The 13,557-nt window shown below is 42.4% G+C and overlaps 1 protein-coding gene and 1 pseudogene across 3 annotated transcripts in view; one reads left to right on the top strand and one right to left on the bottom strand.

The window, feature by feature from the left end:
* Window positions 1–13,557, bottom strand: part of LOC126248510 (elongation of very long chain fatty acids protein AAEL008004) — a 351,103-nt gene that overhangs the window by 289,596 nt on the left and 47,950 nt on the right. The window lies entirely within an intron of this gene.
* LOC126249884 (5S ribosomal RNA) lies at window positions 4,369–4,486 on the top strand (annotated as a pseudogene).

The raw sequence follows: 13,557 nt of genomic DNA, 5'->3' as shown, positions 1-13,557 counted from the left end.
CAAGAACATCTGGGATTCACTGTTTTAGCAACAACCAGTACGCCCTAAATTCCGCAAAGAACCAAATTCCCATGTATAAAACAGCTTCAGACGTCTGATTACTTTACAAATGCGTTAGATATTTCAGAAATTCTTCCAATCCATCTGTGGCATACAGCAAACCAGTGCATAACAGTATTGGTTAAAAACAGTCTTGGTTGCAATTTTAGTTTTTTTTTTATTTTTCAACGACGCATTTCGCTTTATTTAGGCATCTTCAGGTTACCTTTTCTAGATGAACGCGAGAGCCAGCAAGATCTGCATAACGCGTTCCCGTTCACAGGAGCTGTCCATCTAGAAAAGATAACCTGCAGATGCCTAAATAAGGCGAAACTCGTCGTTGAAAAATTAAAAAAAAAAACTAAAATTGCAACGAAGACTGGTTTTAACCAATACTATTAGATATTTCACTTTAAGCATGTTAGTGAGAAAAACTTTGGGAAATGTTTAAAATTATGATTTAAAGTTTGTTGAAGGCTCTAAGGTCTCTCAGTATCAAACACTGGATTTTGGGTAATTTGCGCTCCATTCTAAGCAAAAGCTAGTTTTTCACGAAGCTCAGTGTTTATGACGTCATGTCTCCTGAAGTACGGGTCGTACGATGATACACTTTCGCGGGTACATTCAGAGATATATGTAGATACTGTCTGCAAAGTGTGTTGCGAATAGAGTTAGCAGTAAAGAAGTAACAAATTAAAACGTCATGTGTGATGCTGAAGCTTTGCTGCATGAGCAGCGAAAATGTTGTAAGTAATAAACTTGTTTCGTTTCATTATTTGTGTGTGTGTGTGTGTGTGTGTGTGTGTGTGTGTGTGTGTGTGTAGGGATGTTAGTGAGAAAACGTTTCATAAAGGTTTGAATTTATGTGCAAAATTTTTTGTAATAGGTCAATGCTCTAATTCTCTATTACTAGATGAATAGAGTCCAGGTACTTGCGCGTCGTCAGTTACTGTGCCTCAAGACAAACACATAGTTTCTCACTGTAATTATTGTGCCAAGCTTTTAACATGAAGTTATCTATCTGTTAATGAGTAGATTATGATAGCATCTTAAGTTTTTAAATTCGTTCAATGACTACGAGAAATAATTAATATTAAATTTTTGTTACTCCTGGAAGCTGTTAGATAGGCAACCTGCGAATAGTTCCGGATTTCGGGATAATCGCTTAGTAATATAGATTCTGTACGTTACAAGCTCTTGACGCCCATGTAAATTCCATCGTCACCACCATCCGTCACCAATGCGATAACGTCATGTATATGAGAGACCCTCGGAGCAACACGCTTGGAACTGTCGTATCATTGTAATGTCAACAGACTTTAAAACCAACGATGCATCTGGTACACACTGAAATCTTCGCACCATAGTGCCGAAGCACGTCGCTAGAGGGTTCAAAACATAAACTGGATTATCGTGCGGCGATTGGTTTTCAGCTGTAGCGGAAATGTTTCAGCTGTCAGCTAAGGCGGCGGCGGCGGCAGCGGCGGCAGCTATGGCGGCTGTAAAGTTACTTTGGCTGGCCCGACACTTCCGCTTCTACCGAAAACAAATTACCGCTCGGCAACCTACTTTATCAGTGGGCTAAGCCGTTTAGTTCTCGTTCTTCTAGCAGCGTCAGCGTGCTGTGGTACTGTGGCGTGCGGTTTTCAACGTGTGCGAGGACTTCAGACACGTATCTTAAAATCTTAAAAAAAAAATGTTTCAAATTATGAAAACAGCGGACCCGGTCCGACGGGACAAACGCAAAGAAAGAGAGATTCGTATGGAGTAAAGGAAACGTCCGGTGTACCTCAAGGTAGCCTAGTAGGGCCTACACTGTTCGTGACGTATATGCATATTCACAAACGACACAAATGTTTACAGGGAGGTGACATCCTTTGAAAATTGTTCCGAAATGCAAAGAGGCTTACAGATAATCAGCACCTGGTGCAAAGAATTGCAGCTGAATTGAAACGTTAGTAAACGTAATGCAGTGCGTGTAAATACACTATCAGATCAAAAGTATCAATACAACCTTGTGTAATGCGGAAGTGCCCAACAGATGTCACAAGAGGCAGTATAAAGGGGGGTGTGGATTGTTGTGTTGTCAGTAGAGAAACATTAACAGCAGAATTGGCAGGCCAGGAAGGGTCAGTGACTTCGGACATAGACTAGTCACTGGATACCACCAGAATGACAAACACATCTGGGTCAATTTAACTTTTCTAAAGACCGGCCGGAGTGGCCGAGCGGTTCTAGGCGCTACGGTCTGGAGCCGCGCGACCCCTACGGTCGGAGGTTCGAATCCTGCCTCGGGCATGGATGTGTGCGTTGTCCTTAGGTTAGTTAGGTTTAAGTAGTTCTAACTTCTAGGGGACTGATGACCTCAGCAGTTAAGTCCCATAGTGCTCAGAGCCATTTGAACCACTTTTTTAACTTTTCTAAAGCTGCCCAATTTGACTGTTGGTGGTATGATTATGAAATAGGAACGCGAAGGAACAATCGGAGCTAACCGAGAACAGGCAAACCTCATGCAAGTGCGTAGCGGGTTAAAAAGAACGGGGTACATTGGTCCAACAGCTTCTTATTAGCCATGCTTTTCTGTAGCCACTGCTAAGTGATGGCTAAGGTGGTGAAAAGAGCGACGCCACTGTACAGTGAATGACTGAAAACAAGTGATTAATCATGCTATAACCTGGGGCAGCCCTATGGAAAGGTCTGTGTGTCGTGAATGCCTGGACAACGTTACCTGCCATCACGTGTAGCGTGAAAAGTGAAGAAAGGAGGACGTAGTGTTATGGTATGTGGTGTTTTTTGTGATTGGGTGTGGTCCCATTATTTCGCTTAAGACAATGCTAATTTCGGAAGGATATGAACACATTTTACAGCAATGCGTGCTGCGTAGTGCAGGGGAACAACGGTCGCGCGGTTCCAGACTGAAGCATCTAGAACCGCTCGGCCACACCGGCCGGCCCCAAAGGTGTTCCATTGGGTTCAGGTAGGGACTCTGTGTAGGTCAGCCCATTTCAAGAATGTTATCATCCACAAACTATTGCCTCACAGATGCTCTCTTATGACTGGGTGTATTGTCATGCTAACACAAACAATCATCGTCTAGTACGCTATACCGGTGATTGTGAAAATATTTCTCTTAGCTAATAACTTTCACTTCGACACTAAATTTGCTGCTTTTTATGGAAGTCCTCTTCCACACAGAAGCCAATCTTCTTTCTTCCTGGCGTAACAGCTTTTGTAAAAGTGCATTATGGCTATTAAATAAGCTGAAGCTTAACATTCTGCATAAATGAAGAGTTTCCTAACTTAAAATAGTGTCTATTTGGCGATTATTTAGGATAATAACGGGAAGTAAGTGAAAAAGTAATATTTATTGTATTTTATATTTTTTCTTTGAAAATTACTTCTAGTAAAATAGAAACATCTGTAACTTTAAGAAACCTCTCTTAGACAACAGTACTCCATTGCTCACCTCTCTTCAATGATTTGACGACTGAAGGCTCGAGTTTCTTGTAATCTCTCAACCTAGAGTTAAAATATACCGGAACATGCATATACCGAAAACCACGTCCCATAATAAGACTGCTCAGTCTAGTCCATCTGGATGACAAGGATACGTACAAGTTAAGGCAAATAAAAAGCTGGCTCTTCCGTTCCTTCTATGCACGTCTCACGGCATGTTTAAACTAATCAATACATTTCTTCACTTTTAGCTCCAACGTGAAATCAGCAGTAAAAGTCGTAACACCATACACTCTTTCACCTCTGAAGTTCAACCAATGGCCTTGCCGCAGTAGTAACACCGGTTCCCGTCAGATCACCGCAGTTAAGCGCTGTTGCGTTTGGCTACCAAGTGGGTATATGACCGCCCTGGTTGCTGAGCGCTGTCGGTAAGCAGGGTGCACTCAGCTCTTGTGAGGCCAACTGAGGAGCTACTTGATTCAGAAGTAGATGCTCTGGTCATGAAAACTGATGACGGCCGGGAGAGCCGTGTGTTGAGCACATGCCCCTTCATACTCGCATCCAGTGACGCCTATCGTCTCAGGACGACACGGCGTTCGGTCGGTACCGTTTGCCCTTAGGAGGCCCCTTCGGATGGACAGAGTGGACGTTTGAGACTATTACTCTGTAGAAACTGCAGTTGTTAGAAAGTTTGTCGCCATCTGCTGTAATGTTTATGTCTTCTTATACTTTGATTCTGCGCCGTGAGATACATTATACAGTTCTGTAGGGATGGAGATTTTACCGTAATCGCCTAGTAGCCATTTGACCGGGACGCCAAATGTAACTTGTTTTTTCCTTCTGGGTATAGGGTGTAGTAAGGGTTGGTTAAATGCCAACGGCCTTGCCGCAGTGGTAACACCGGTTCCCGTCAGATCACCAAAGTTAAGCGCTGTCGGGCAGGGCTAGCACTTGGATGGGTGACCGTCCGGTCTGCCGAGCTCTGTTGGCAAGCGGGGTGCACTCAGCCCTTGTGAGGCAAACTGAGGAGCTGCTTGATTGATTGAGAAGTAGCGGCTCCGGTCTCGGAAACTGACACACGGCCGGGAGAGCGGTGTGCTGACCACATGCCCCTCCATACCCGCATCCAATGACGCCTGCGGCTGAGGATGACACGGCGGCCGGTCGGTACCTTTGGGCCTTCATGGCCTATTCGGAAGGAGTTAGTTAGGGTTGGTTAAATGCGCAACGTATACCGTTGCTTCCGTTGTCTTCTTCAGAATTGCAAACTTTTACATAGATCACTTCCAAATTTCGCTTTGGTATCTGCAAATGAACTTGTGTGCAAGCTTGTCTATCAAGGGACATTTCACGCAATACGGCTTAATTTACCACTGAGCCCCCGAGAAATCGCTGGACGATTCGTCACAGTATTTTTGGTCAGCGTAGGATTGTCACAGAAATGCTCAACATATTCGGCTTGAACAAACAAGTTATTTTCCTAGGTGTAAGACAATGGCTGGTTCAAATGGCTCTGAGCACTATGGGACTCAACTGCTGTGGTCATCAGTCCCCTAGAACTTAGAACTACTTAAACCTAACTAACCTAGGGACATCACACACAGCCATGCCCGAGGCAGGATTCGAACCTGCGACCGTAGCAGTCGCACGGTTCCGGACTGCGCGCCTAGAACCGCGGGTGTAAGACAAGAGTGTGGACTGTCGCCTACTCTTTATCATATTTACATTGACTTCATTCTCTTAAACAGAAATGTAAACTAAACGGAGGAATTAAGATAGCAAATGATGAGCACCTGAATGTGCTTCTGTTTGCAGATTGTATCGTTATTACTCAAAAGACTGAAGATGACTTTCAAGGATCAGTATACCAGCTGAATGAAATATGCAAGGAATACAAGTGAAAAGTTTATAGTAATAAAACGAAAATAACGACATTCCGAGGAAAATATCCAGTCAGACGAAAAATAGTTTTAGATAATTCAGTTTTAGAACAAGCCTCTCGAATCTCTTACTCAGGCTGCAATGTTAGTTCTGATTTTGATTCACGTATTGAAAATAAAATACACTAATTTTAAACTGTTTGTGGAACAATTGCCAAAACATTGGGCCATAAAGTGCAAGAAGAGAAATTCTATAAGTGGTGGCGGCTCGTGTCTTATCCTGTGGAAGTGAAAGCTGGATTATCACAAAAAGAAACAAGAACATAAATTCACAAGGTAGGGGTGAGGTTCCTGAGGAGGACAAAGGAGTGCATAAGAAGAGAAGTGATTAAAAATGAAGATGTCAGAAGAGAATTAAACATTGTCAACATGAATGAAAAAACTGAAAAGTAACGTGGAATTGGAAACAACACCTGATGAGCAGGCTAGGTAATAGAACTCTGCAGAATATAATGAACTACTAGCAGAATGGGGAAAGAGATATTGGAAGACCACGGAAAAGAAGGGAATAATTTTGCTTGCGAATTCGGAATAGGCAGTAACCTCATCCTTAAAAGTGAGACGACGACGTCCAAATTGCAGCTTGAGACGTTGCGGGAAACAAGCTGTGCATCGAAGAAAACTTTCCTAACAAAATTCCGAGATCCTACGTTCTAAAAAATGTCAAACATATTACTTCCTCCAAAATACCTCTTACGTAATGACCACGATGCTAAAAACAGAGAATTTCGGGAACCTACCAGAGGGTACAGACAATCTTTCTTTCCGCGGATGGGGCAAGAAGGGAGAAAATGACGCTTCTGCACCATGCACTCTCTGCCACACAGCGCACGTTGGATTTCGGAGTGTATTAGCAGACATTAGGTACTGATTAGCGGAAACGTACAATGCAAATTTTAGCACATGTAACAAAACGATATTTTTTAACGCTGAATCCTACGTATCCAAATAGAGTCATCAATCTCCACTGTTGCACAGACCTCTACACAAATGCCTAAAAACCACTATCTAGATTCGAACCCGGGACCTGCAGGGACGGAGACTAGTGCTCTACCCGCTAGATCAAATTGTTTTTAACTGATCCTTTACTGAACAGAAACACAAGAATTTCAAAGTTTTACAGCTGTTGACGTAGAGCTTAACCATTATCAGTATAGCCTTCAAATCGTTCACCGTGAACAAGGAATTAATAATAATGTAAATGTGACAATAAAAAAAAAAAGCCGGCCGAAGTGGCCGTGCGGTTAAAGGCGCTGCAGTCTGGAACCGCGAGACCGCTACGGTCGCAGGTTCGAATCCTGCCTCTGGCATGGATGTTTGTGATGTCCTTAGGTTAGTTAGGTTTAACTAGTTCTAAGTTCTAGGGGACTAATGACCTCAGCAGTTGAGTCCCATAGTGCTCAGAGCCATTTGAACCATTTGACAATAAAGAAGACCGACCTTAGCGGTGATCATTTTGTATCGACAGTGACATATATTTTTTAAGTAGCGATCTCCTGTATCCACAGGAACATTTATTTTTTTAAACAGCATAAATTTTTTTCGTTCTCCTTTCAGAACAGTTTGCTTATGCTATGTCATACATTTTTGAACTACTTTTAGATGTAAATTAGTGAAATTAAACAGCAGACTTGCAAAATTTGCTACAGGATCAGTTTTTTCCTAAAGAAAGGAATTTCACGTTGTACAACAAAAAATGGCTCTGAGCACTATGGGACTTAACTTCTGAGGTCACCAGTCCCCTAGAACTTAGAACTACTTAAACCTAACTAACCTAAGGACATGACACACATCCATGCCCGAGGCAGGATTCGAACCTGCGACCGTAGCGGTCGCGCGGTTCCAGACTGTAGCGCCTAGAACCGCTCGGCCACCCCAGCCGGCCGTTGTACAACAGCTACACACAAATACATACAGATTCGTATTCATGCATCATTTCTAGCATTGTCCTTGCATTTCTTTGACTGTACTTAGACACCTGATTCTGTTTATAGATTTCCTTCTGGGCACCACATCTTCTTGAACCAGTTGAGTGGTGAAGTTACCTACGCCGTCTGTCTTAATAGTGAAATTTACTGCATGTGTTTTCATAGTTGCACTGTCTATGTTATCTACCTGAGGTGGAAATAGGAAACCAACCTACCATTTGGCTAAAAGAAAGCTGAAAACTGTCTATGGAGCACATACAGGCAGAGCAGTGCAGCAGACCCACAGTCGTTATTCCAGACGCGTCTGGCCTTGCTAAGTACAGCTCTAAGCATTGCATTGTACGAGAAGATGGTTCAGAAGTGCGAAAATGTGACGTTATTGCGAGAACTAGTAATGACAAAACTGTTCCACCTAGTATGCAAGATATCTGGCGCATGCGAAATACCCTTAGGGTTCAGCAAGACTGCAATAATTCTAGTTCCATAGAAGTCCGGTGCTTACAGATGTGAACAGTAGAGAACCAACAGTTGCATAATTCATGGTTTCAAAATACTGTCACGAATTACTTATAGAAAACTGGAAAGACTAGTAGAGGAAGACCTCTGGGAAAATCAGCTTGCGTTCCAGGGAAATATGGGCACATGCGAGGCAATGATGATCCTATGACTTATCTTGGAATATACGTACAAGAATGCCAAAACTACGTTTACAGCATTTGTAGATTTATAGAAAGCACTGATAGTGTTGACTCGAATCCCATTTCTTGAAATTCTGAATTTAGCAGCTTTGAAATAGAGGAAGCGAACGTTTGGGTACAACTTATACACAAACCAGACTGCTGTGATATGAGTGGCAGGGCAAGAGAAGTAAGGAGTAGTTGAGAAGGAACTGCGAAAAGTTTGTGCCTACCCTCGATGTTATTTAACCTGTACAATGAGGAAGGAGTCAAGGAAACCAAAGACAAGGTTTGAAAGAGAACTGGAGTTCAGGGAGAAGACATAGGAACTTTGAGGTTAGCGGATCACACTGTAATTTTGTCAGAAACGGCGAAGGATTTGGAAGAGCAGTTGATTGGAACGGATAGTTTCTTGAAACGAGGTTATAAGATGGATATGAACAAATGTAAAACGAGGGTAATGAAATGTGGGTGAATTAAGCCTGACTATGCTGGGGGTTTAAGTTAGCAATTTGGATAATAAAAGTAGAAGACTAGTTTTGCTCTCTGGGCAGCAAAATAACAGACAATGGCCGATGCAAAGAGAATAAAAACTGCACACTGGCAAGAGCAACAAAAATGTTTCTGCAAAAGAGAAATTTGTTACCACCGAATATAATCTTAAGTTTTAGGATGTCTTTTATGAAGGTATTTGTCTGTAGTGTAGCCCTTTATGGAAGTGAAGCAAACGTGGGCCGTAAGCATTTCACACAAATGGAGAGCACGAGCTTTTGACATGTGGTGCTACAGAAAAATGCTGAAGATTAGTGGTTATGCACAGATGAAGAGTCTCGCACAGGATAGAGAACCGGGAAGAGATGCATCAAACCAGTCTTCGAAATGAAGACCATAACAACTACATCAACAATATTTTAAAAAATATAAGTGATTTTTTGTGAGGGCATTATTCGAATCTACTGTTAATACCCAACGATAGCATCTCATTGCGATCTTAGCGGAACTCATTTTTCAACCGTATATTCCGTAATAACGTCTACGAGAAACTTGCCCAAACTGACATAATTAATTTCTGTTTAGTTTACCTGTTTCGTTTATGCCGCATATCGGAACAGTTCCTGCGACGAAACTATTCTACGTAGAGTGAGCTGCTGTTTCATCTACAAAATCTTCCATTCCTCCTACTCTAGCCTTTCTTTTAACAACACAGAAAATAATTTCAAGTCATAACCGGAAATTTTTTGCCAACAGAAAGTGGGAATTCTAAAGAAAATTGTAGAAAATATACAAATCAGATATTTCAGCTCACTATGCAAAGAGTTTGAAAAAAAAAGAAGAAAAAAAGAAATGCATGAAGTTCAGTTTATGCCTCCCGTTATTGCAAGACTCGCGTAAATAAAGACGAAATACTTGTTTCCGGAAAAAGAAACTGTTTTTTAAATATATTTTGCAAAAGGTTAAGTAAAGAGGAAGGAGAAAAACATTGCGTGTTGGTTAGGCGGAATGTTTATTTAGAAACTGTATTGACCTGGAACGATCGATACCCTAGCAATATTGCTGCCGATGATACAAGAGCCGATGTTTGGGAATAGATAACGTATCTACATATAGTAAATATACTGAAGGCTGACGCGTAGTTGCAGCGGAAGCTAAAAACCTGGCCCAACGGGGATTATCCAGGTTTCGCTTCCCTCGGCGTCAGGCGTGCTCTTGCAGGTGTTATTACGTCTGACGGGCTGCATGGAAACTCTGGGGCAGGTGTTTACTGGCTGTTGTTGGCGTCGTAAGCAGGTACTACCACGCGAGGAGAAAAAATTCTGGCGCCCGTGGAAGCGGAAAATTTGTCGTCGAGTCTCTATTAACATCAAACCACCCAACGAGCTCGCTAGCACAGAACAGTCGCATTAATCACGCGGACTCGTAAAAACGGCGAGAAAAGTCAGGTTTGCATGTGAAAAGCGATCAGAATGATGGAAAGAAGGAAGCTGAGGTGTTGCAACGTCCCGTATACGCGGGAACATTCGTGTGGATAAAGGTAAAGATGTATAGCCGAACGTACGTTTTAACACCACAGTGCTTTCCTATTGGAGGTACTATATCCTTGTCTTCCCCTGACCTTTGAACTGACTTACCCAGCCATTTATTGGGAGGCCTACAGTCTAACGTCGATTCCGAACCACGTTGCAATTCGACAGTTTTCAAAGTAACAAACATTGACAGAGGTGAGAGAAAATCCTAGGACTAGTCATGGATCTAAATAGAAACCTTTGCATCTGCAGTGTGGCACTTTACCACTAGGCCACCAAGAGAAGTACGGGAAACATCGAAACGGAAAATGTCGGTGCTCGCGAGGTCCCAGTTGCAATTCAGAATTACTACTAGACAAAGTGAAGCCCGTAGCGGAACTAACTCGGTCAGGTGAGTACTCTACAACCACGGTCCAGTTCAACCTAGTGCACGTTGTTAACCTCGGAGTGCAAGCATGGAGCGTTATTGCGGAAATGCTTTTATGTGTAGCCAGCGTGACTTACTGTTAACATTATTAAATTTATCGTCGACTTGAAGGAGAAAGGAGTAACAGTACCGAAGGAGAATGCAACGGAACGTGCGACAAAACTATTGGGAGTTGACTGAATCACTGATGTTCAAGTTACGGAACGAGGGACACGATACCGAACGGAGTGGGATTCAGGTATCTACGTCAAGGAAGAGAGGAAGAAAGGTTAGAGTTTGACATTCCGTTTGCGTTCAGCGATTTACAGAAATAACGGAAAACTGGACGGCTGGACGGCGATTCGAATGGACGTCGTTCCGGATGCGAGTCCACTGCGCCACCTTGATCGGTTACGCCAAATAACGAGAAGAGGCAAAGTGCACACTATACATATTCCATCGACGATATGCATAAATGAGTTATTAGGCTGCAATTTCTGTGATCCTGTGAACAGCGTAAAGCAGTAGCATCTTAACGAAAATTTTACAGATTTTGTGGCACAGAACTGGACTTGAAGGCTAGCAATGAAACTCTGAGCCACAATAAACGAGTCGTCCGTTTGTGAACGACACGACATAGTTTCAAGAAAGTTTTTTATGAAAAAAATGAAGCATAAGAATTAAAGATGAGATTTATTCATACGAAATGTGGCATCATACACTTTCACTGTGAATAAATGTAGTCACAGATGTATTGTGCGGCGAGTGCTGTTACACAAATGAGCTGGTCAGTGTTTAATTGGCGTATAGACGTGTAGTATCTGGCAGCGCTTAATTTGTATTAACACTTATCGCTTGTAATGCCTACCCTCCTTGTACACGAGCATAAACACGACGGTGCTGCTACCGCAGTCAGATCTTCAGTTGACTTTGGCGAGTAATATACTCTTCTTATTTACATCTACTGCTGTAATTGGCAAGCCATGGCTCGGTGTGTGGCGTGGGATTCATATAGACACGGAACCATTTTCTCCCTTGTTCTTCCATTCCGAGAAGGAAGACCGCGGTCAGTCATCTGTATGAGCCATTATTATTGATATAGTATTCAGCCCGAAGATTGGTTTGATGCAGCTCTCTACGCTAGTCTATCCTTTGCAAGCCTCTTCGTCTCCGAATAACTGCTGCAAACTTCGTCCAATTGAACCGACCTACTGTAACCGTGCCTAGGTGGCCTTCTACAATTTTTATCCTCCTCCACTTCCCATCATTTCCAAACTGACGATTCCTTCACGCCTCAGGATGCATCTTATCAGCCGATGCCTACTTTTATTCAGCTCGATTCAGTAACTATTCGTTAGTAATTCTATCTACCTATCTAATCTTTAGCATTCTTCTGTATCAGAACATTTCAAAAAATTTCTATTCCCTTCTTGTCTGAACTGTTTATCGTGCACGGTTCGCTTCCGTAAGAGGTACACTCCAGATGAACACCAACAGAAAAGACTTGTTAATACTTAAATTTATATTTTTTGTTCATAAATTCCTCTTTTTCAGAAATGCTAGTTTAGCTACTGCCTGTCTGCATTTTATATACTCCGTATTTCGGCCATCATCAGTTATTTTGCTGGTCAAATATTAAGGCTCATGACCATGTCTCACTTCCTAATTTAATTCCCTCGTATCGTCGTATTTAATCCGACTACATTCCATTATCCTTGTTTTACTTTTGTTGATGTCTTATAATTTCAAGACACTATCCATTCCGTTTAACTGCTCTTCTAAGTCCTTTGCTATCTTTGACAGACTTATAATATAACCGGGAAATTTTTATTTCTCTCCTTGAGCTGTAACGTCCTTTCTAAATCTTTCCTTGGTTTCCCTTACTGCTTGCTCAATGTACAGAGTGAACAACATTGGGGAGACGCTATAACCCTACCTTACTCCCTTCTCAACTACTGCTTCTTCTTCATGTCCTTCCACTCTTAGAACTGCAGTCTGGTTTCTGTACAAGTTGCAAATAACTTTCGCTCCCTGTATTTTACCCTTGCTACCTCCAGAATTTCAAAGAGTGTATTGCATTCGTACGAGCCATAATACTTCTAATTTTAAGGTATTGGTCATTACGTGAGATGTGTGTTGGAGGAAGTCGAGGCTTCTTGACTGGGTATGGAACTCGGGAACATGGAATTTTGTGTGTAAGAGTATCCAATCTACACAACGTCTTCCTTGAAATGTCTTCCCCTGCAGTCCGTTGAACATTTCCGTGGCAGCCTAACGCGGAGTAAATAAGCCTAAGACGAATCGTACTGCTGTTCTTTGAAATTTTCCCCTCGAGTACATTAATAAAACTTGCTACGGGTTTCAAGTGCAAGTACACACGAACCGTACGTACTGCTGTTATTTGAAATTTTCCCCGTCGAGAACACTAATCAAACTTGCTACGGGCTCTGACTAAAAGTACACACGAATTGGACGAACCAGTGTTTGGTAAATCACTTCTTTTGTACAGGACTTACACTTCCTTAGATCGTTTTCCAATAAATCTAAGTCTATCATCTGCCTTACCCACGACTACATTTACGCTATCTGATCAAAGATATCCAGACAGCGCTATGTAATTCGGAATTGACCACTAGATGTCATGAGGGGCGAACCTGCCAGTATAAAAGGAGGCGGGAAGGATTGTCTTGTCAGTAGAGAAGAGGTAACAGCAGAACGGTCAGTCAACAAAGCTCACGCACTTCGAACATGGACTAGTGACTGCATGTCACCTGAATAACACATTCATCAGGAGCATTGCGACTCTTCCGAAGCTGCCCAAGTCGACTGTTGGTGATGTAATTGTGAAGTGGAAACGTCATGGAACAACCGCAGCTAAAACAAGATAAGGCAGATCTGATGAACTAACGGAGAGGGACCGTCGAGTATTGCAGAAGGTGGTTGTAAAACTTCTCTCGAAGTCAGCGGAAGGAATCACTCGTGAGTTCCAAAGTGCCACCAGCGATCTAGCTGTGGAGTTAAAAATAATGAGGTTCAATGGACGAGCAGCACCTCATAAGCCACACATTTATAGTCAATACTATGCGA

The sequence above is a fragment of the Schistocerca nitens genome, chromosome 3 (genome assembly GCF_023898315.1).
Source record: "Schistocerca nitens isolate TAMUIC-IGC-003100 chromosome 3, iqSchNite1.1, whole genome shotgun sequence".
NCBI classification, from domain to species: Eukaryota; Metazoa; Arthropoda; class Insecta; order Orthoptera; family Acrididae; genus Schistocerca; species Schistocerca nitens.
The sequence above is the reverse complement of the archived record's forward strand: the minus strand, read 5'-3'. Positions and strand labels throughout refer to the sequence as shown.